General features: G+C 46.7%; 1 protein-coding gene across 9 annotated transcripts in view; it reads left to right on the top strand.

Annotated features, from left to right (window-relative positions):
- PNPLA7 (patatin like phospholipase domain containing 7) overlaps positions 1-23,137 on the top strand; it is a 668,718-nt gene that overhangs the window by 99,685 nt on the left and 545,896 nt on the right. The gene's annotated exons all lie outside the window — the stretch shown is intronic.

Below are 23,137 nucleotides of genomic sequence, written 5' to 3'. Positions count from 1 at the left end.
TTATATTCAGGAATTAACCAACTTAGTATTTACAAATTTTGTTTTAACCCATATAATCTGGGGTCTTCATGATGTGAAGAAAAAACTATTGTCACATGTTCTCTCAAGTTTCTCAAGTAAACACTATGATACTAGAAAGCACAGGACGCTTAAGGGAACATTGCTATGCATGCTTTTTAGTATAGGTCTCAAAAGTTTTAATGGAAATATGTTTGGGTCATATAACCTGCATCAGGTGTTTCTAGTCTTTTAAAAAGCAGCTAAAACCTATCTCTTCAGGGAAGCTTTTGGACTTTTATCAAAACACAAGCTTTCCTAGTGTGTAGCAGATGGACTCATAACGAATGGGTATAGTGTGCTCGTGCTAGCAGTTGGAGACTGATCTGACGTCAGCACGTAGTACATATACCCCTGTAGGAAGTGCAAACGCTCAGTAATTTCCGTCTCCAAAGCAGTTTGGAGCTACCTCACGCTCGCTGAGCGTTCTTCCAAATTCATAGAAGGATCCTACCTGAAGACGAGCCCCGCACTCCTGCGGTGATACCCTCTGGTCCCTCCCCCAGTTAAGTTTCCCGAGGTGATTTCCGTGGTCCCTCGGAGGTGAAAGCCTCGGTCCGGTGGCCGAATCACGGCAGGGACCTAGCCCCCCGAGTGAGAAGGGCTCGGGCGTGGCATAGAGGCAGCCTCAGTCCCGATCCGTTCGCGGTGAGGACTTGGCCCCCGAGCGAGACGAGTTCGGGCGCGGCTTAGAGGCAACGGGTGCACTTCCTCGAGCGCGGCGGTGACAGTAATCACCCTCTCCCCCCGCAGCCGGAGACCGCCTGGGTCGCAGCCGGGAAGCGCCGAAGATCAGGTAAGGCGTACATCTTTACTTTTGCTGGTCTCCGAAGAGCGAGGATTAGCGGGGTCGGCCTACGTGGAAGCCCGCCATTTTGCCTGCCTGCTCGACAGTCTCCATCTGCCCTGGTTCGCCGCCTCGACCTAGTGTCCAGACTAAGCGCACAGGCAACGGGCGCGAATGTTAGGCGCCCGAAAGTATTTGGGCGCACGTTGATGGGCGCACGTTGATCGGCGCGCATATTACAAGGCGCATACTTTCGGCTGGGAGCGTACCGGCGCATAGAGATAACAGACGCGATGGAGCGTATGAGAGCCCATGCGTCCACAGAGCCGGCACCTCCAGAATCAGGCATAAGAGCTCTAGGCCTCTGCTCAGCATGCCACCTCAGAGCCACACAGAGAGAGGAAGCAGACTCCCTATGTGCCTAATGTGAGGAGGCCCTGGGAATTCCAGGCCAGGGCCGGTCCCAGCCCAGATTAATTTCCAGTTCCTCCAGTTCCTCCAGTTCCTGCTCACCCCGGACCTAGTAGGCCGAGGTGAGCAGCCGGGGAACCCTACAGACCTGGTGCCCCTAAGGCTTGAACCTGCTTCGCTCTCCTGGGTGGAATTATTCAAGGGGATTCACGCCTTTGTCAAAATGCAGTCTGATCCCCGAACGGACCCATACGTACCGGATGACCCTGCCCCTGGACCCTCTAGACCTAAGCACGGCCACCCGGAAGCCCCACTTATGGGGATTCAGATTGCTCTGAGGAAGAAGGCAAGCTTCCCGAGCAGGGAGAACTTCCCTCGGGGATAGAGCCGTATCGAATCATGAGACGCTTCTTTCTTAAGGAGGATCTCCCAGACCTGGTCTCTTAATGCCTGTCGGAGCTGGCTATCCCGGGCCAAGGCACCCCAGGGGAACCTAGAATGAACCCCCTGCTAGAGGGCCTTCGTCAAACGGCTCACCATTTTCCCCTCCTTCAAGCAGCACAGCAGCTAATCGATCTGGAGTGGAATGCGCCGGAGGCCTTATTCAAAGGGGGTCGGGCCTTGTCTAGCATGTACCCCCTGGACCCGGCAACCAAGGAGCTGCTGGCATGCCCCAAGGTAGACGCCATAGTTTGCGCAGTTGTGACGCGCACCACCATTCCACTGGAGGGAGGGGCGGCCCTCAAAGGATGCACATGACCGGCGCCTGGACACCATTCTGAAACAAGCCTTCGAGGTGGCAGCCATGTCTCTACGAATCGCGACCTGCTGCACCATGGTGACGTGTTCCTGTTTATCACAAGCCAGGAACAACACCCCGGGATAAGAAATGGAATCAGCTCTTTCATTCCTCACTGACGCTGCCTCCGACTTAATTCGTACGGCAGCCAAGGGAGTGTCATCCTCAGTGGCAGCCAGGAGACAGCTCTGGCTACGAAATTGGTCGGCCGACTCCTCCTCCAAGACGCGCCTTACAAGAATGCCCTTTAAGGGATCCCTCCTGTTCGGCAGCAACCTCGAGAAACTGGCTAACAAATGGGGCGCCTCTCCATTACCCCGTCTACCAGAAGACAAGTTAAGGAGGAACCAGCGCCCCGCAGATGGGTCGAGATTACTTCGGACCAGTAGGTCCTCGCCATCATCTGAGAAGGGTATTACTTGGACTTCCTTCATCCCCCTCCGGACATGTTTGTGGAATCTCCTTGTCCACCCCTCAAGAGGGCGGCACTGGAAGCTACCTTGTGGAGGCTCCTGTCCCTAAAAGCCATAATCCCAGTGCCTGCATGGGAGATAAATTCTGGGCATTGCTCCATTTATTTCATCGTACCCAAGAAGGGGGGCACCTTCAGACCCGTCCTGGACCTCAAGTCAGTCAACCGGCACTTAAAAGTCCCAGGATTTCACATGGAAACTCTGCGTTCAGTCCGAAGTGCAATACAGCCAGGGGAGTATCTAACATCCCTGGATCTGTCAGAGACCTACTTGCATATCCCAATCCATCGGGATCACCAGCGCTTCTTACGCTTCAAAGTCCTGAAACAACACTTTCAGTTCCGGGCTTTATCCTTCGGGTTAGCCACTGCGCCGCGGACCTTTACCAAAGTAATAGTAGTGGTGGCGGCATCACTCAGGAAGGAAGGAATTCTTGTCCATCCCTACCTAGAAGATTGGCTGATCAGGGCAAAGTCACCGGAGGAGAGCCACCGGGCAACCAACAGTGTTATATCTCTTCTGGAAAGCCTAGGATGGGTAGTCAACATAAACAAGAGTTCCCTACAGCCTGCGCAGTCGCTGGAATACCTAGGAGTCCGATTCGACACCCAGGGAGACAGTCAACCTGACCTCCAAGAGGAGATCAAACCTCCGGAATCGTTTACAGACTCTGCTGAGCACCACCCGGCCCACAGCTTGGGATTACCTACAGGTCCTCGGCCTAATGGCGTCCACTCTGGAAGGTAGTACCATGGGCACGGGCTCATATGAGACTGTTACAACGCCCCCTCCTATCTCGGTGGAGCCCACGATTGCAGAACTACACCGTGCATCTACCTCTACCGGCCAGAGTACGGAATCAGTTACGGTGGTGGCTGCAGCCCAGCCACACGAGCCGGGGGTCAAAAATGTCCTCCTCAACCTGGACCCTGCTCACTACAGATGCCAGCCTGAGCGGCTGGGGGGCACACTGCGAAGAGCTAACCACCCAAGGGCAGTGGAACAGAGAAGAGTCGGGGTGGAACATCAACAGACTAGAGGCACGGGCAGTCAGGGTAGCCTGCCTGCGATTTACACACAGACTTTGAAACAAGGCAGTCAGAGTGATGTCGGACAATGCCACCATGGTGGCATACATCAACTGACAGGGCGGAACCTGAAGCCGACAGGTATCCTTAGAAATAGCCCCCCTGATGGCTTGGGCAGAAGCAAATCTCCAGGACATCTCCGCCATCCACATCGCCGGGAAGGACAACACCACGTCAGACTTCCTCAGCAGAGAAAGCCTAAACCCAGGGGAATGGAAGCTGTCATCCACGGCCTTCCAGATGATTGTGGATCAGTGGGGGACTCCGGGCATGGACCTACTAGCGGACAGGTCCAATGCTCAAGTACCCAGATACTTCAGTCGCAGGCGAGATCCTCTATCCCACAGGATCGACGCCCTGGTGCAGCCATGGCCTCAGGGGATCCTGCTCTATGCCTTTCCCCCATGGCCCCTGCTGGGCTCCATTATACACAAGATTCAGCGGCACAGAGGCCTAGTTCTTCTGGTGGCCCTGGACTGGCCAAGAAGACCCTGGTATGCAGACATGAAAAGACTACTGGCAGGGGATCCTCTACCCCTGCCCCCTCACAGGGACCTGCTGCGACAAGGTCCCATCCTCCACGAGAATCCAGCTCAATTCTCTCTTACGGTCTGGCCATTGAAAGGGCTCGACTGAAGAAAAGGGGATACTCGGGGCCGTTAATAGACACACTCCTCCGAGCACGCAAGTTCTCCACATCACTAACTTATATAAGGATCTGGAGAGTATTTGAAGCCTGGTGCGAAACTCGCAGCACCAATCCACATGCCGCTAAAATCCCCATAATTTTGGATTTCCTGCAAGATGGGCTTCAGAAGGGTCTGTCCCTCAATTCAATCAAGGTTCAGGTTGCAGCGCTATCCTGCTACGTCCCCAGGTGTGACAGCAACAGCATTGCCACACACCCAGACGTTTCACGTTTCCTGAAAGGAGTCAAACACATTCGCCCACCACTGAAATGGCCAGTGCCCCTGTGGAACCTCAACCTAGTTTTGGAATTCCTAGCGGGACCCACCTTCAGACCCCTCCGAGGCCTGTCCCTCCGTTTGTTAACCTTGAAGATGGTGTTCTTGCTGGCCGTATGCTCAGCACACCGCATCTCAGAGCTACAAGCGCTGTCCTGCCGCGATCCGTTTCTCAGAATCACCCTAGGGGCTATCCATCTTCGCACAGTTCCTTCCTTCTTACCCAAAGTAGTCGCACACTTCCACCTCAACCAAACCATATCCTTGCCAACCATGGAAGGGTTGAAGAAATCGGAAGCAGGTCGAAAACTGCATCATCTAGACATCGGCAGGCTGCTGTCCAGATACCTGGAAATGTCAGAAACAGTACGAAAGACGGGACCACCTGTTCGTCCTTCACAGTGGGAAGAGGCAAGGAGAAGCGGCCTCACGGGCGACTATTGCTCGCTGGATCAAAGAAGTTATCAAGGCGGCCTACGTAGAAGCGGGAAAACCACCACCTCTACGAGTCAAGGCTCACTCTACCAGAGCACAAGCGGCCTCCTGGGCAGAAGCTAGGATGCTGTCGCCTGCAGAGATATGTAAAGCGGCAACGTGGTCCTCCATCCATACCTTCTCCAGATTCTACAGTCTGGACATCCAGGCCAGGGAGGACACAGCATTTGCAAGGGCAATCCTAAACGTACCTCGGGCAGCCTACCACCCAGTCCGGGAGTAGCTTTTGTACATCCCATTCGTTATGAGTCCATCTGCTACACGCTAGGAAATGGAGAGATTACCTACCTGATAATCTCGTTTTCCTTAGTGTAGGCAGATGGACTCAGCATCCCGCCCGGCTGCCGATATATATGGGGATTCACTGTTTCAAGGTAAGCCATGTTTCCTTACATAGGACATCCATCCTGCCGGGTGTCAACTCCTTCCGATTGAGAACACTGGCGGTCTCCAGCTACTGTCAATCGGTCAGGTTAATCATGTTCAGTTAATCGGTCAGTCACACATATATCCATAATGCTTTTGCAAGGAAGATTACTGAGCGTCTGCACTTCCTGCAGGGATATATGTACTACGTGCTGACGTCAGATCCATCTCCAACTGCTAGCACGAGCACACTATACCCATTCGTTATGAGTCCATCTGTCTACACTAAGGAAAACGAGATTATCAGGTAAGTAATCTCTCCATTAATAAAGATCTAGTTTTTATATGTTGTACAATAGTGTGTAGTTATTTTATGATTCAAACTACAGTGGCAGGTTTACGGTCTTTTTATTTTTATTTCATGTATTTATATATGCTCTTATGTAAGCTGCCAAGAACATTGGATTGCTGCAGCCCATAAATGTTTTAAATAAATAGGAAAACTTGCTCCCCTGAAGCACTTAGATTGAAAGAGTATTCTCAGGTGGAGGCCTCACTGCTCAGCTGGCTGTGGAGGACTTGGTTGTTGTGACGTATAGGCTTCAAAGTGGCAATGACTGGAGCCTTGGCTCCTGTGGGCTCCCTTGGGTGATGCTACTGACTTTATGGACTCTTATTATTGAGAAGGGCTTTGCTCCATTTGTGCCAGTTCTGAGGCAAACCCTACCTTTCACACAGGGACAGGTTACTAAAGTGTTGAACACATTTTGTTGGCTCTGTCAATTACCTTTTGTGGTTCAGAGTACCAGCTAATGGGTGTACTGATCAACTCTTTCACACTTCTCCAAAACTCAACCGTGGATGCAAGATATGTTTGTGTTTCCCGTCGATAGCAAGGCTGAATTAGTCATGCTGTCTGGGAAGCGTTGCGACCCCAAGTAGGTGGAGTTTCCTCAGCTAATCACAGAGCTTTGACTCTGGTGTTCCCGCACGATTCCCCCTCCTCTTCAGTTTCTTCTTTTTCTGCGAGCTGATCACACGCAGGGTTTTTTCCTCAAGCTACTTTTTTCCTCACAGGAATTATTTTCGGCAATTTTTTTTTTTGCATTTTTTCTCTCAATTTTTCATCCTAGATGGCTCCGAAGCCATCCGGCTTCAAATACTGTCAATGTGGCAAAATTATGTCCATCACTGATGGACATAATGTTATGGTTTGAGTGGATTCTTGGGTACTGTGGAGATGACCATGCCCACAGGGAGGAACCCTGTGAGGAGCCACAGTACTGGGCTAGACTCAGGACGCACCAACACAGAGATTTGTCTTTTATTATACAGCTGATGTGTTTCACCAGAGGTGGCAGTAGTGAGGCAATCCAGAGATAGCAGGCCAGGGATCCTCAGCAGAGGAGACCCGTCTCACTGAGATGGTATCGGGAAGTCTGGTTGCAGGTTCCCAGTGCAGCAGAGCTGTAAATGAGACAGACTGACAAAGTTAGATTACTCACTAAGTTGGTAGGTGTATGGTGACGATTCCAGCAGGCAGAAGTAGTTGGTTACAGGCACAGATGCAGGGAGAGCAGTCCCTCAAGGAGTGAGTACCTGATCCCAGTAAGGCACATGAAAGAAAGCAAAGAGCCCCCGAGGAGCGGGTACCCAGGTTAGAGAATTACCCCGAAGAGCAGAGAGAGCTTCCAGCGGCAGCACGGAAGTGGCAGAGAGCTCAGGCCAGAGGCAAATCCAATCCTTGCTAACTCGATGAGCTAGCAAACAAGGGCAGGCTAAATACCCGAATGGCATGACGTCACTCGAGGGGGATGCCCCCGAGGTTCCCGCCATGACGTGGATAAAGACGTGGGTGGCGTGCATGCGGGCACGCACCCTAGGAGGCCCTTAGGAGAGTAACATGGTGTGAGGCTTTGCCATAGCCGTTCCGGGGACCCCGGAGAGAGCGGTTTGCAGACTCGGCGGTAGCCATCTTCCCAAGGCTGGCGGGGAGAGCAGAGAAAAAGGTGAGGCACAAAGGTCGAAGCTGTCTGAGACCGGACACAACACATAACTATTGCTACATTTGCTTAGGCCCAGATCACGACCAAGCGTCGTGTAGAGACTGGCTGCATGTCTCCGCGGGCCCGGCATCAGTGGGCAGCCAAGATGGAGCAACTAAGGATGGGCTCATATGCCCCACTGACGTCAGCACATTCTTCGCCGGGACCGGTGAAGAAGGGTAAGGCCCACGTTGAAAGGGCTTCCTCCCTAGTACCCTCTGAATTGAAGCGTGTCGTGTCCAGTACTGGGCCAGGGTTTCATACACCCTTAAGGCCTTCTAAACGAGCTGGGGCTCCAGCAGCAGTACCATGGACAAAAGGGATCGGGAGATGCGTCGTCTGGGTCTTAGGCTTCTGGGTCGGGTCGGCCCCATTCTTCAGCGCTGACAAAGTGGGCACACGATGCATTTAAGATGCATAGTGCATCAACGGCGCACGGCGCATCGAAATCACATGGATCTGCGCACGGCGCATCAATGGCGCAGGGATTGGCACACGATGCATTATTGATACACGGCGCAAAAAAGAAGCATGATGTGCCACCGAAGCAAAATGTTAAAGAAATCGTCCTCATACGACGCATCAAACACATTCATCAACGCAATCCTCAAGAAAAAGAACAGAAAAAAGGAAACATTCTCAGGACTCCCTACAGGCCTCCAGTATAAGTCCAGATATTGATATGGAGAATCTATCTGCTCCAGAATCCCACTGTTCAGTTCAGACACCAGTGAGTGAGCGTTCCTTTTCTAGTCTCTCCTCTGTATCTCGGTCCATTATAGATCCAGGTCATTACAGATTCCTTTAATTAAACGTTTTCGACCGTCTCCGGTCATTCAACCAAGGACCCAGCTCAAAAGGACATCGCCTGAGGAAATCTTGTTGGCTGCCATTCCAACAAAAGCCTCTAAGACACGGCTACACATCCCTCCTCAAGGTACCTTAGCAGCATCTGCGATGATTAAAATTTCTGAAGTTTTAAGTTCCTTCTTTAAGGATCTAGAGCAGTCAAAACAGGTACCACCCACGGGTTCCTCTCATGATTCCCTGCCTCCATCACCAGGTATTGAACCACTGGACCCAAACATAGAACATATCGACCTATTCCTCAAACTCTTCGACAGGAAATGCCATCTGACCCGCCGGAAGGCCTACCGGAGCCATATTCTCCCCCAGAGGACCTGACCAATGCAAAATTTATTGAAAAAGTAGGTAACCTCCTTCAAGTTGAAATGGGAAAGGTTCCTGATCCCAGGGCGGAAATAATGGGGATCCTAAAAAATCTTTGAAGCTCCTCCTGAGCCGACTGTTTTACCCACTGCATTCGGTCCTAGATAACATCCTGCTAAAAATCTGGAACACACCTTTTTCAACAACAGCAACCTCCAGAAAAATAAATATCAAATATAAAATGCGTAACTCAACCATTTATGAAACTTCTCAGCTTTCTTATAACCCCATTGTGGTCAAGTCAGCTTTATCAAAGGCAAAGCGTACTAAATTACATTCTAACGCACCACCGGACCGTGAAAATAAATGCCTAAGAACATAAGAAATTGCCATGCTGGGTCAGACCAAGGGTCCATCAAGCCCAGCATCCTGTTTCCAACAGAGGCCAAACCAGGCCACAAGAACCTGGCAATTACCCAAATACTAAGAAGATCCCATGCTACTGATGCAATTAATAGCAGTGGCTATTCCCTAAGTAAACTTGATTAATAGCCATTAATGGACTTCTCCTCCAAGAACTTATCCAAACCTTTTTTGAACCCAGCTACACTAACTGCACTAACCACATCCTCTGGCAACAAATTCCAGAGCTTTATTGTGCATTGAGTGAAATAATTTTCTCCGATTAGTCTTAAATGTGCTACTTGCTAACTTCATGGAATGCCCCCTAGTCCTTCTATTATTTGAAAGTGTAAATAACCGATTCACATCTACTCGTTCAAGACCTCTCATGATCTTAAAGACCTCTATCATATCCCCCCTCAGCCGTCACTTCTCCAAGCTGAACAGTCCTAACCTCTTCAGTCTTTCCTCATAGGAGAGCTGTTCCATCCCCTTTATCATTTTGGTTGTCCTACTCCGTACCTTCTCTATCGCAACTTTATCTTTTTTGAGATGCGGCGACCAGAACTGTACACAGTATTCAAGGTGCGGTCTCACCATGGAACGATATAGAGGCATTATGACATTTTCTGTTTTTTTAACCATTCCCTTGCTAATAATTCCTAACATTGTTTGTTTTTTTGACTGCTGCAGCACACTGAGCCGACGATTTTAAAGTATTATCCACTATGATGCCTAGATCTTTTTCCTGGGTGGGAGCTCCTAATATTTATTTATTTATTTAGCATTTTTCTATACCGACTTTCCAATAACAAAATTATTGATCAATTTGGTTTACATTTTAAACAATAACAAATAAATAATAATAATAATAATAATATGGAACCTAACATCGTGTAACTACAGCAAGGGTTATTTTTCCCTGTATGCAACACCTTGCACTTGTCCACATTAAATTTCATCTGCCATTTGGATGCCCAATCTTCCAGTCTTGTAAGGTCCTCCTGTAATGTATCACAATCTGCTTGTGATTTAACTACTCTGAATAATTTTATATTATCCACAAATTTGATAACCTTACTCGTCATATTCCTTTCCAGATCTCTATATATAGAAAAGCACCGGTCCAAGTACAGATCCTGGAGGCACTCCACTGTTTACCCTTTTCCACTGAGAAAATTGACCATTTAATCCTACGCTCTGTTTCCTGTCTTTTAACCAGTTTGAAATCCACGAAAGGACATCGCCTCCTGTCCCATGACTTTTTAGTTTCCTTAGAAGCCTCTCATGACGGACTTTGTCATACACCTTCTGAAAATCCAAATACACTACATCTACTGGTTCACTTTTATCCACATGTTTATTAACCCCTTCAAAAAAATGAGACAGATTTGTTAGGCAAGACTTCCCTTGGGTAAATCCATGTTGACTGTGTTCCATTAAACCATGTCTTTCTATATTTTTCCTGGCACTGAAGTCAGGCTCACTGGTCTATAGTTACCTGGATCTCCCCGGGAGCCCTTTTTAAATATTGGGGTTACAATGGCCACCCTCCAGTCTTCAGGTACAAAGGATGATTTTAATGATAGGTTACAAATTTTAACTAATAGATCAGAAATTTCATTTTTGAGTTCCTTCAGTATCTTAGGATGCATACCATTCGGTTCAGGTGATTTGCTACTCTTTAGTTTGTCAATCTGGCCTACTACATCTTCCAGGTTCACAGTGAATTGGTTCAGGTTGTCTGACTCATCACCCCTGAAAACCATCTCTAGAACTGGTATCTCCCCAACATCCTCATTAGTAAACACGGAAGCAAAGAATTTGTTTAGTCTTTCTGCAATGGCCTTATCTTTCCTAAGAGCCCCTTGAACTCCTCGGTCATCTAATGGTCCAACTGACTCCCTCACAGGTTTCTTGCTTTGGATATATTTAAAAACGTTTTTATGAGTTTTTGCCTCTGTGGCCAACTTCATTTCAAATTCTCTCTTCGCCTGTCTTATCAATGTTTTACACTTAACTTGACAATGCCTATGTTTTATCCTATTTTCTTCAGATGGATCCTTCTTCCAATTTTTGAAGGATGTTTTTTTTTGGCTAAAATAGCCTCTTTTACCTCACCTTTTAGCCATGACTGTAATCGTTTTGCTTTCCTTCCACCTTTCTTAATGCATGGAATACATATGGACTGCGCTTCTAGGATTGTATTTTTAAACAATGTCCATGCCTGTTGAACACTTTTAACCTTTGCAGCGGCACCTTTCAGTTTTTTTCTAACTATTTTCCTCATTTTATCAGTTTCCCTTTTGAAAGTTTAGTGTTAGAGCTGTAGATTTACTTATTGTCCCCCTTCCGGTTATTAGCTTAAATTTGATCATGTTATGATTACTGTTGCCAAGTGGCCCCGTTACCTCTCTCACCAAATCTTGCGTTCCACTAAGAATGAAATCTAAAATAGCTCCCTCTCTTGTTTGGTTCCTGAACCAATTGCTCCATGAAGCAGTCATTTATTACATCTAGGAACTTTGTCTCTAGCAAGACCTGATGTTACATTTACCTAGTCAATATTGGGGTAATTGAAATCTCCCATTATTATTGCACTGCCAAATTGGTTAGCTTCCCTGATTTCTCTTAGCATTTCATCATCTAGACGACTTTGGAAAGAAAGTATACCACTCCTCTATGTTGGCGACTAGGATACAGCATCAATTTTATACTACGCAATACCTTTTTGAATCTCTTCAAAAACTACGCCCAATTTGTTTATCAGAGGACAACACGCTCCCACAGCCTTTTCTGGACATAGAAGAGAGTCTCCGACATCTACTCAGATCTATATATGAATCTTTCGAGTCATCGGCAAGAGCTTCCGCCATAGTGGCCAGATGCCTCGCTTGGCTTAAGGCGAGTGCAATTTGGCCTGATGTTCATGAAAAATTGGCCAACATCCCATGCGGGGGTGACAGTCTTTTTGGGGACAAATTTGGGGACACAGTTTCTCATTTGAAAGAGCAGAGTGCGGCTGTACTCTCCCTTACAACACCCTCCGATACACATAAAACCCAGCAGAGGTTTTATTCTTCGTAGCGTCGACGGTATTATTCACGACCATACGCTAGGCCATATTCACAATATAGACCTCAGCCTTATGCTACGCCTAGGAATCCATCCCAAACTACATCATCAAGGGGCAGATCTAGACAACAAAGACAGCAAAAACAAACACCTGCACCTCAACAGAAACAGCCACCGTCTTTTCGAGGACAATAGAGCCATCACCACCACCAAAATTCATAAGAGGACACCTTCAATTTTTCCTAAGCACTTGGGAATCCATTATATCAGACCAGTGGGTGATCAACATCATCAAGGAAGGTTATCCTTTAAATTTCATATCCATTCCCTCCCTTCCTCATGTTACTCCAATACGGACAATATGCTCCTACTCAGTATCCCTCAACGCAGAGTTAGCCAACCTGCAAATTCAAAGCTCTATACAAATAATCCCTCTTCAACAACAGAATCAGGGATTCTATTCCCAATACTTTCTTATTCCAAAGAAGTCGGGGGGGGGGGGGGGGGGGGTGTCTCCGACCCATTCTGGATTTACGACTACTCAACAAACATATCCAGAAAGAGAAATTCAAGATGACTCTCTCAAGAATATCTTAACACTAATACAACCCAACGATTGGCTATGTTCCATCGACCTGATGGATGCGTACTCCATATCCCAATTCTCCCATCCTCTTGGTGTTACCTCTGTTTTCAAGTTCAGATTACACACTACCAATACAAAGTTCCTTTTGGCCTATCCTCAGCCCCAAGGGTATTCACAAAATGCCTAGCAGTGGTGGTGGCTCATCTCGGGCAACTTTCGATTCAAATATTCCCTTATCTGGACGACTGGTTAATAGTAGCGTTTGATCAGTCTACACTACGAGCACATACATTACGCACGATCAACTGTCTTCAAACGCTGGGGTTCCTCGTCAACTACGAGAAGTCACACCTAAAACCTACACAAATTCTTCAATTCATAGGAGTTCTCATCAATACAGTAGAACAGAGAGCCTACCTTCCCAAAGACAGAATTCAAATTCTTACAACATTGGCTCATAGCCTACTCAACAAAAGCCAAGCATCCGCATGCCAAGTTCTTCAGCTTCTAGGACATATGGCGGAAGCCATCTATGTGGTTCCCTACACCAGACTTCAAATGTGACGCTTACAATGGGGCCTAAAGACCCAGTGGTCACAGTTTCTACAGCCCCTCAACTGCAAGGTTCGAATTACCAACTCAGTGATAGAAGACATTCGCTGGTGGCTCTCTCCCAGCAGCCTATCCTTGGGCGCCCCCTTCCGGTTACCCCCTCATCAGCTCACACTTACGACGTATGCCTCCAGGAAGGGTTGGGGAGCCCACCTAGGTGACCTGAAAACTCAATGTCTATGGACACCTCAAGAGACTACATACCAAATCAATCTCCTAGAGTTACGTGCCATTTGGAGGGAACTTCAAACTTTCTCTGCTCAAATCCAAGGATCAAATCTAATGGTATGAAACGACAACCAGGTTGTCATGTTTTACATAAACAAGGAAGGAGGGTCTGGTTCCTGGACTCTGTGTTGGGAAGCAACTCGAATACTTCACTGGGCTCTCAAAGCCCAAGTATCCCTCCAGGCCACTTATCTTCCAGGTCTCGACAATGTAATGGCAGACCGTCTAAGCCAAATATTTCATCCACATGAATGGACTTTAAACCCAGAGATGGCATTAAACGTTTTCCAACAGTGGGGTTTCCCCACAATAGACCTCTTCACCACGGAAACCAACAGAGAAGTTCAGACATTCTGCTCCATTTTTCCCAGCAAACTACGATTCGCCCCAGATGCCTTTCTCATTCAATGGACACTAGGCTTAATGTATGCCTACCCTCCCATTCCACTGATTTCTCAGACACTTCAGAAATGCATTCAAGATGTGGTGGATATGATACTCATCGCCCCAGCATGGCCGATACAGCTGTGGTATGCGTATCTAATGCGACTTTCCATACACCCACCAATACCACTGCAGAACCTTCCACATCTTTTAACACAAGAAGGGGGCTCTCTCCTCCATCCATTGCATCATTCGCTTCATCTCATGGCATGGAGATTGAAAGGCAAATATTAAACCACCTAGGCCTACCTTCACAGATAGAAGATATCCTTATTGCATCCAGGAAACCTTCAACCAGACGTAATTATACTGGAAAATGGAACTGCTACCAAAACTGGTGTAAACCAAGGAATATAGATCCCTTTTCAGCTGCTGCAATTCAACTGCTGCAATATCTGCACACACTTTGATGCAGGTTTAGCCACCACATCAGTCCGAGTTCGTATCAGCGCTATAGCAGCATTTCATGTCCCTCATAATGATCTACCAATTTCAAATCATCCGTTTAATCTCTAGATACATGAAGGGCATGTTATGGCTTCGACCTCCGGTGCCATGGGACTTAAACGTGGTTTTGGAACAACTAATGCTTCCTCCCTTTGAACCATTAGACACCAGCCATATAAAATACATGACATGGAAAACAGTCTTCCTGGTGGCCATCACATCCGCAAGAAGAGTCTGTGAACTCCCAGGCCTTGGTTCACTACTCCCCTTATTTAGAATTCTACCACAACAAAGTGTCTCTTCGCCCTCACCCTCCCTTTCTACCTAAGGTGGTCTTGGTGTTTCATCTCAATCAAACCATTACTCTGCCCATTTTCATGCCAAAGCCTCATGCGAATGAGCATGAGAAACTTCTACATTCCCTAGACTGTAAAAGAGCTCTGGCTTACTATAAACAAAGAACCCAATCCACTTCGAGACCTTCTCAACTGTTCCTTTCCTTTAATCCAAATGATCCTGGCCAGCCTGTTTCAAAGAGGACTATCGCCAGTTGGTTATCACAATGCATTCTATTTTGCTTCAACAAACGTTCCTTCAAACTTAAAAACAAGCCTCAGGCGCACCAGATCTGTGCCACAGCAGCATCAGTTACCCACTTGAACAAAGTTCCATTGATTGATATCTGCAAAGCGGCAACATGGTCATCCATCCACACCTTTACATCCCATTATTGTCTACAACAACAAATGACCTCTGATGCAGCACTAGGCACAGCAGTCTTATCAACACTTCAAAATGTATGAGACTGTCTACTACTCCAAGTGTTGCTGTCCAAACCTTCCAGGACATATAATCACGGACACAACCCGGGAGCTTGGGACTCCCAGACAGCATGGCTAATGGAAGGCTGGTGTCGACAGGAAAAAGCAAGTTTGCTTACTGTAAACGGTGTTTCCATAGATAGCAGGATGAATTAGTCATGCATTCCCTCCCTCCTCCCTAGACAGTCACACAGAGGACACATACTTTTTAATTTACCTTTCGCTTGGCTACAAAGAAACTGAAGAGGAGAGGGAATCGCGCAGGAACACCACTGCGCAGCTGTACAGAGTCAAAGCTCTGTGATTAGCTGAGGAAACTCTGCCTACTTGGGGTCACAATGCTTCCCAGACAGGATGGCTAATTCATCCTGCTATCTACGGAAACACCATTTATGGTAAGCAAACTTGCTTTTACTGCTTGTGTGGCTTTCTATTCATTGTGATGCAGAATGCAGTGAAGTCTATCTCAGTAATTTTGGTACAAGGAACCATGTCACTAGCCAACATACAGCCCGATCCAGTAAAGTCCGTGGGAGAGCGGACTAACGCCCGCTCTCCCGGCGCGCGCACCGGCCCCTCGCCGGTGCGCGCGATCCAGTATTTAAATTAGGCGACGCGGTGCAAACGAGGAAAAGGAGGCGCTAGGGACACTAGCGCGTCCCTAGCGCCTCCTTTTGGCCTGGAGCGGCGGCTGTCAGCGGGTTTGACAGCCGACGCTCAATTTTGCCGGCGTCGGTTCTCGAGCCCGCTGACAGCCACGGGCTCGGAAACCGGACGCCGGCAAAATTGAGCGTCCGGTTTTCGGCCCGACAGCCGCGGGCCGAATTCAAAATTTTTTTTTTTTTTTTTTTTTTACTTTTTTATACTTTTGGGGACCTCCGACTTAATATTGCTATGATATTAAGTCGGAGGGTGCACAGAAAAGCAGTTTTTACTGCTTTTCTGTGCACTTCCCTGGCGCCGGAAGAAATTAGCGCCGACCTTTGGGCGGTGCTAATTTCTTAGAGTAAAATGTGCGGCTTGGCTGCACATTTTACTTACTGGATCGCTCGGGAATACCTAATAGGGCCATCAACATGCATTTGCATGTTGAGGGCGCTATTAGGTGCCGCGGGTGGGCCGCGTGTTTTCCTCCCCTTACTGAATAAGGGGTAAGGGAAAACACGCGTCCAGAGCAGGGTGACAGTGCGCTCCGACGGAGCACACTTTACTGGATCGACCTGAAAGAGTTGACTTCAGGTTGATATCACTCAACCAGTGCCAGGCCCTCTTGGTGATCTGCTTGCATCTGGTTTGGTTTCAGTGATAAGTCTGTGGAAACAATCCTGCTCCTTGCAATTGTCCATTATAAAAATGGGCATACAATACTGGGTGCAAACAACTTCCACATCAATGTGGTGGTAAAAATGTGTGTCTAGAGAAGTTCAAGAACTTAAGGATTTGTGTGATTGATTTATCCCCCAAGACCAGAACTCTAAGAAGCTTTTGACATTATTGAGAAAATGTATTTCCTAGAATGCTATGCTGAACAGACTACCAGCTCTGTATGTCAGAATATTAGCATACACTTTGGACTGATTATATTTTTGACCAGAATGGCTCCTAGGCTAAACAAGAAGAATTTTGCTCTATTATAAATATAGAGAGGAATGTGAAATGTTTCTAGTTCAGTTGTCCTGTGATGACAATTTGACATTTTGCCTTTTTTTCTCATAAAATAGCTTAGCTATGGACATTTTCCTTAGAGAAAATGGCTCACTGGCATGACTTGTGTAAAGAAAAGAACCATTTTTGGAACAAGTTGAAGGAGACATTTAATGTTATTGAGGATCATCTTGCCAACTTGCAGATTTTCTGCCACCCCAATCTACGTTCTATATCTTGGCAGTCTTGTGAGAATTTTAAGCAGAAAATGTCTTTCATGAGATTTTCCCATGGCTTTTCCAGCCCAGGCATCGGAAGGCTGAGCCTTGTCAACATAAATAAGAGCTCTAAGCCATTCACTTTCACATAGAGGCATTAGCCAATCTTTCTATTCAGATGCTGAAGAACCTCCTTCTAGGAGAAAGGCTGAAGTTTTGGCTTCTTGTTATTTCAGGCAACTGAGTTGTAAGGATTGTCAGGGAAATATACCAATTGCACTCTTCAAGAGTACCTAAAAATTACCTTACCCAAAAATCATTAAGATTTATATCTCACCAGGGTCTACTGAGGTTAGAAATCTTTTCCCTCTTAGAGGCCCATGTAGTCCAACCTATTTTACTCCAAGAAAGATGGAGAGGGTTTTAGTGCAGTTGCTATAAAACCCTTCTTAGAACTAACATAAGATATGCCATACTGGGTCAGACCAAGGGTCCATGAATCCCAGTATCCTGCTTCCAGCAGTGGCCAATCCAAGTTATAAGTATTTGGCAAGTACCCGTGCATTAAATAGATCCCAGGCTACTAATGTCGGCAACAAGCAGTGATTATTCCCTATTAATAGCAGTTTATGGACTTCTCCAGGAATGTATCCAAATCTTTTTTTAAACTCAGCTACAGAACTGCTTTAACCACATCCTCTGGCAACAAATTCCAGAGCTTAATTGTGCAATGAGTGAAAAATAATTTTCTCCGATTTATTTTAAATATGTACTTGCTAACTTAATAGAGTGCCCCCACTATGAAAATAGACCATTTAATCCAACTGTCTATTTTCTGTCTTTTAACCAGTTTGCAATCCACAACAGGACATCTCCTATCTCATGATGTTTTAGTTTTCGTAAAAGCCTCTTGTGAGGGACTTTGTCAAATGCCTTCTGAAAATCCAAATACACCCCATCTAACAGTTCATCTTTATCCACCTTTATCAGGCAAAGTTACAAACTTGTAACTTTGCCTGAAAGAAAAAAAGTACACATTTCCCTGACACATTAATAAGAACATAAGTTGCCATAATGGATCAGACTGAGAATCCATCAAACACAGCATCCTGTTTCCAACAGTGGGCAATCCAGGATACATGTAACTGGCAAGTACACAAACATTAAATAAATCCCATGCTATTAAAGACGGTAATAAGCAGTAGCTATTCTCTATTGATTAATGGCAGTTTATGGACTACTTCTCCAGGAACTTATCCAAACCTCTTTTAAACCCAGCTCTAACAACTGCCTTAACCACATCCTCTGACAATGAATTCCGGTGCTTAATTGTGCATTGAGTGAGAGAGAATTTTCTCAGATTTGTCTAAATGTGTTACTTGCTAACTTCATGGATTATCTGAAAGAGTAAATAACCAATTCACATTTACCCATTGAAGTCCTTTTATGATTTTACTGACTTCTATCATATCCCCCCTCAGCCATCTTTTTCTCCAGCCCTAACCTATTTATCCTTTCCTCATAGGGGAGCTGTTCCATCACCTTTATCATTTTAGTCCCCCTTCTCTGGACCTTCTCCAGCACAACTATATCTTTTTTTGAGAAGTGGCAACCAGAAATGCACACGATATTCAAGTGGTTTCACCATGGAATGATATAGAGGCATTATGATATTCTGTGTTTATTCACCATTCTCTTCCTAATAATTCCTAACATTCTCTTTGCTTTTAATGACCACTGCGGCACACTGAGCTGCTGATTTCAATATATTATCCACTATCACACCTAGTTGTTTTTCCTGGATGGTAACTCCTAATATTGAACCTAACATCATGTAACTATAGCAAAGGTTATTTTTCTTTATATGCATCACCTTGAACTTGTCCACATTAAACTTCATTTGCCATTTGGATGCCTAATCTTTCAGTCTCACAAGGTTCTCCTGCTATTTCATGCCCCACCACCATAGTCTTACATTAGTGTCGCTTTTGTTTCATCCACCATAGCCACGTCCTGTTTTCGGCGATACCCCCGGTATGAATCAGCATGAAACATGTCCTCTGCCTAGGGACATTGCATGACATCCGGGGTTGCCATTTATGTGCCCAGATGACACAGAGGGAATTTCGACTTTGACTCGACAAGATGGAGCAACTCTTTGGGTCGAAGAAGTCTGAGCCGGCAGCATCGGCATCAAAGGACCAAGGAGCTGCACCGATGGACACCAAGCCATTGACATCAGCAGGATCGTTGGTTCTATTGATGTCACCAAAGGATGGGGGTGCTGGAGATTGACCTTCATTTATCTCCTCCAGACCAAGGGAAGGACATCGAGTTGCTTGTCATTAGCCTTGGCACTGGGGAAGGACCAGGCCAAGCATTGAGGAAAGCCAAATAAACATCGGCACTGGTCCCCATCGATGCACGGTGCTGGGCTCGGGGATGCACTGGCTTTTGTCGCGATGCCCCTGAAATGACTCTGTGGCGAGGAGTGCCAATACTCCATCAATGCTGGGGGTCCGCGAAAGTCTCCACTGGTCCTGATGCCAGTCACCTGTGCATAGGGTCTGAGGAAGATCTGGCTACCCCTTCTTCCTCCCAGTTGATCTTGGCATCAGCAACATTCAAAGAAGAGCTGGAGTGCCTAGCAATGGACTGGGTGCTAGGGGGTTTTGGTCCTGTGCCACCGATGGCACCGGACCTGGTACCGCCCATCCTCATACCACTTCTGGAGAAGCTCAATGTGTTCATCTGTGCATTCTGACCCAGTTGGCATTGATTCCTATGTCAGCATCTGTGCCCAAAAGGGCACCAAAGCCTCTCCCTACCAATACAGTGGTCATCCAGTTCCTCCTCCAAGGAAGCTCCACAGAGGCCGCCAGAAACGCTGAGGCCTGCCCCTCCTGGTCCAGTTCTACTGGTGCCTGCACCTCTGGAAATATGCCGAACATCTATGGACTCATCCCCTGTTGCCTTCTGAGAGGATGACATACCCTATGACCCCTGGAGGGATGATATTTCAGAGTCCTCCATCAAGGGCTCAGAGGGCCTCTCTTTGGACCCTTCTCCTCCAGAGGAGTGAAACAAGTTTCTATCTGAGGACTTGAACTTTGCAGGGTATGTGAGTGTGATGGCAGAAGCCATCCCTTTTCTGTTATTGACTGAGGAGGATGCCAGGTAAAAAATGCTTGAGATCCTCCAGTTTGTGGAGCCTCCTAAGGAGATTGTGGTGGTCCCGGTACATGAGATCCTTAAGGAGTTGCTGCTGTGGATATGGGAGCACACCCTCACAGTTCCTTCCATCAATAAAAAGGCAGATGGGGGTTTACCTCGTCCAGAAGGCTGCTGAATTCGATAAGCATCAGCTGCCCCACCAATTTGTGGTTGTCAAATCCACCCTCGAGGGACAAGCATTGTTGGACTCATTCCTCCGTGCCCCTGGGGATGTACTATAGAGTGATGGATGCTCTTGGGAGAAAGGTATTTCAAAGCGCCATGCTTATTGCCCGCATTGCTTCCTTCCAGCTCTACATAAACCAGTACTTGTGGGACATCTGGAAGAAGGTACAGGAGATGGCTAAACAGCTGCCTCAACAACAGATGTTTTCGAAACATTGAGAGACTCTGCAGCGGGAATTGGTGCCCACAAAATGGCATGACTGCTGGCCTCTGATCTCTGACCAGAGGTACAGAAATGACTCGCTGATGTGCTTTGTATGGAAAGAATCTTCGGAGATAGGGTGAGAGGCAATGTGGCCCAACTTAGGGACAACCATGAAACCTTTTAATAACTCTCCACCAGTACTCCGGACCCGTCCTCATCCAGGAGGCCAGCGAGGCTGAGGCCAAGGAAGTCTTTCGTTTTCTAAAGGAAGTACTATCCTCCTCCTCCTCTCTCCTGTCAACACCATCAGGCTTTCCATGACCAACCCAGGCAGCAGAGAACCCTCCAAGCCTCAGCCAACAACTCAGTCAACTCCGGGGACAGGTTTTGACTGGGTCGTAGGGAGCATAAGCCAGTTGCCCATACCTGGGACGATGGCCCCTCTGGTCGGGGGAAGGCTGTGGTTCTTTGCCTAGTATAACCTCTGACCACTGTCCATCGTTCATCAGGGTAAAAATTGAAATTATTAGGTGTCCCACCAAATTGCCCTCCTTGCCCATTTTGGGGGCCAGTAGCGCATCAGGAGGTACTGTTAACAGAGCTCTCCTCTCTCTTAATGGCCAGAGTGGTTGAGCTCGTACCACCAGGGCAAAGAAGGCAGGCATTCCACTTCAGGTACTTACTGATCCAAAGAGAACAGGAGGACTCCGTCCCATCCTGGACCTAAGTGCCCTGAAAAGTTTCTTAAAAAAAAAAAAAAGTTCAGGATGGTTTCCCTGGACACCTTGATTCCCTTCTTGCAAACAGGGGATTGGCTATTCTCCCTTGACCTAAAGGATGCATACACTTGGCTGAGTATTTACATAGGATGGGTAGGAGGGGGTAGGGTCCGAATTTAGAAACAGATTTTTTAGCCCAACCTGTGGACCCCAGAACAATTTGAATGTTTAGGAGGAGATGTGGAGTTGGGGTTCACTGACCGACAAGGCCATTTATGAAATTTAGGGATGGGGAGGAGGAAATTGGGCCACAGATCCCCCCCCCCCCCCCCCTTTTTTTTTTAATTTGATAACTCTACTTAGCTGGATAGTTTTTGATGATATCTGGTTAAGTAGGAAATTATCTGGCCACAGAAGGCTGGATAACTTTAGACCTGCTTTGAAGCAGGTCTAAAGTTATCCACTAACCTAGCTGTAAAGAACTGAAATTTGGCTAATTTAGCTGGATAACTGACAACCCTCAGAATGCCTCTGTTTTATCTGTCTAGATTTTAGCCAGATAATGACTTGTCTGGCTGAAATCTAACTGGATAAGTAGTTTGATTTAGAAAACTTGTCATTTAGTTGGATAACTTTTGAGTTATCCGTCTAAATGGCTTTAAATATCGACCTCTGGAAACAAGAAGATGGTAATGAAGCACTAGGTAACCTGCATTCAGCCCATAACAGCAGTGCTGTACTGCTTTATGCTTTCAAGAAGGCATTAAGGTAACCTCCATGAGCGGCAGTTATAACCTTAAATACCAGTAGTGCTACAGCATTATGTTTTTAATAGTGCTGGAGGGACCATAATTAAAACCCAAACTTCAACAAGCATGTGGAGGCCAGCTCATTATCACAATGTCACTGGGCTACCCACCAGTGCTGATCACCTTGTAACAGCTAACATCCAAGGTAAAAAGACAATAAAAAATTGAAAAAACTTCCTTTGAAACTGAGAAGAGATTTCTGTGGGGAAAGCCATGATTCTGAGACCCACCCCCTCCCCTGACATCATCGCAAACGGATCCGGGCAGTTTGAAAGGCGCCAAGCCAGCAGGCGCTGCGCGCCGAAGGGGTGCGACAAAGGGGCACTCCCCTTTGTGCACCCCTTTGTGTTATTTGTTTAATATGCTCCTTGTTATACCTTTTGCTTAATTGTTAAGAACTTTGATTTTGATGATTTTATTTTTGTAATCTCTTAGCCTCAGGTACAAAAATTTTAGATTGTAAGCCCTTTTAGGGGATAGTGAATTACCTATTGTACCTTATTGTAAACCGATGTGAGATCTCTTTTTGAAATGAACATCGGTATATAAAAATCGTAAATAAAAAAATAAATAAAATTAATATAAAATTTGCTAATGGTTAGGGGGCCTGGTTGTTAAAGTGAATACAACAGGACCCCAAATGGCCTATGTGTGCATATTCATTATGGATATCCTGAAAAGCAAACCTGTTTGTGGCATTCAAGAACAGGAATTGCCTACTCCTGGCCTACTAGTAGATAAAGTTTATGGTGGTGGTAGCGGCAGAGTTGAGAGGATGGGATTCTGGTATACCTATACTTGGATGACTGGCTGTTTTGGTCCAAGTCTCTGGAAGAGAGCCTCCTGGTGTCATGCAAGGTGATCTCCTTGTT

The sequence above is a fragment of the Rhinatrema bivittatum genome, chromosome 8 (assembly GCF_901001135.1).
Source record: "Rhinatrema bivittatum chromosome 8, aRhiBiv1.1, whole genome shotgun sequence".
Classification (NCBI taxonomy): domain Eukaryota; kingdom Metazoa; phylum Chordata; class Amphibia; order Gymnophiona; family Rhinatrematidae; genus Rhinatrema; species Rhinatrema bivittatum.
Note: the sequence above shows the minus strand (reverse complement) of the source record. Positions and strands in the feature narration are given on the sequence as shown.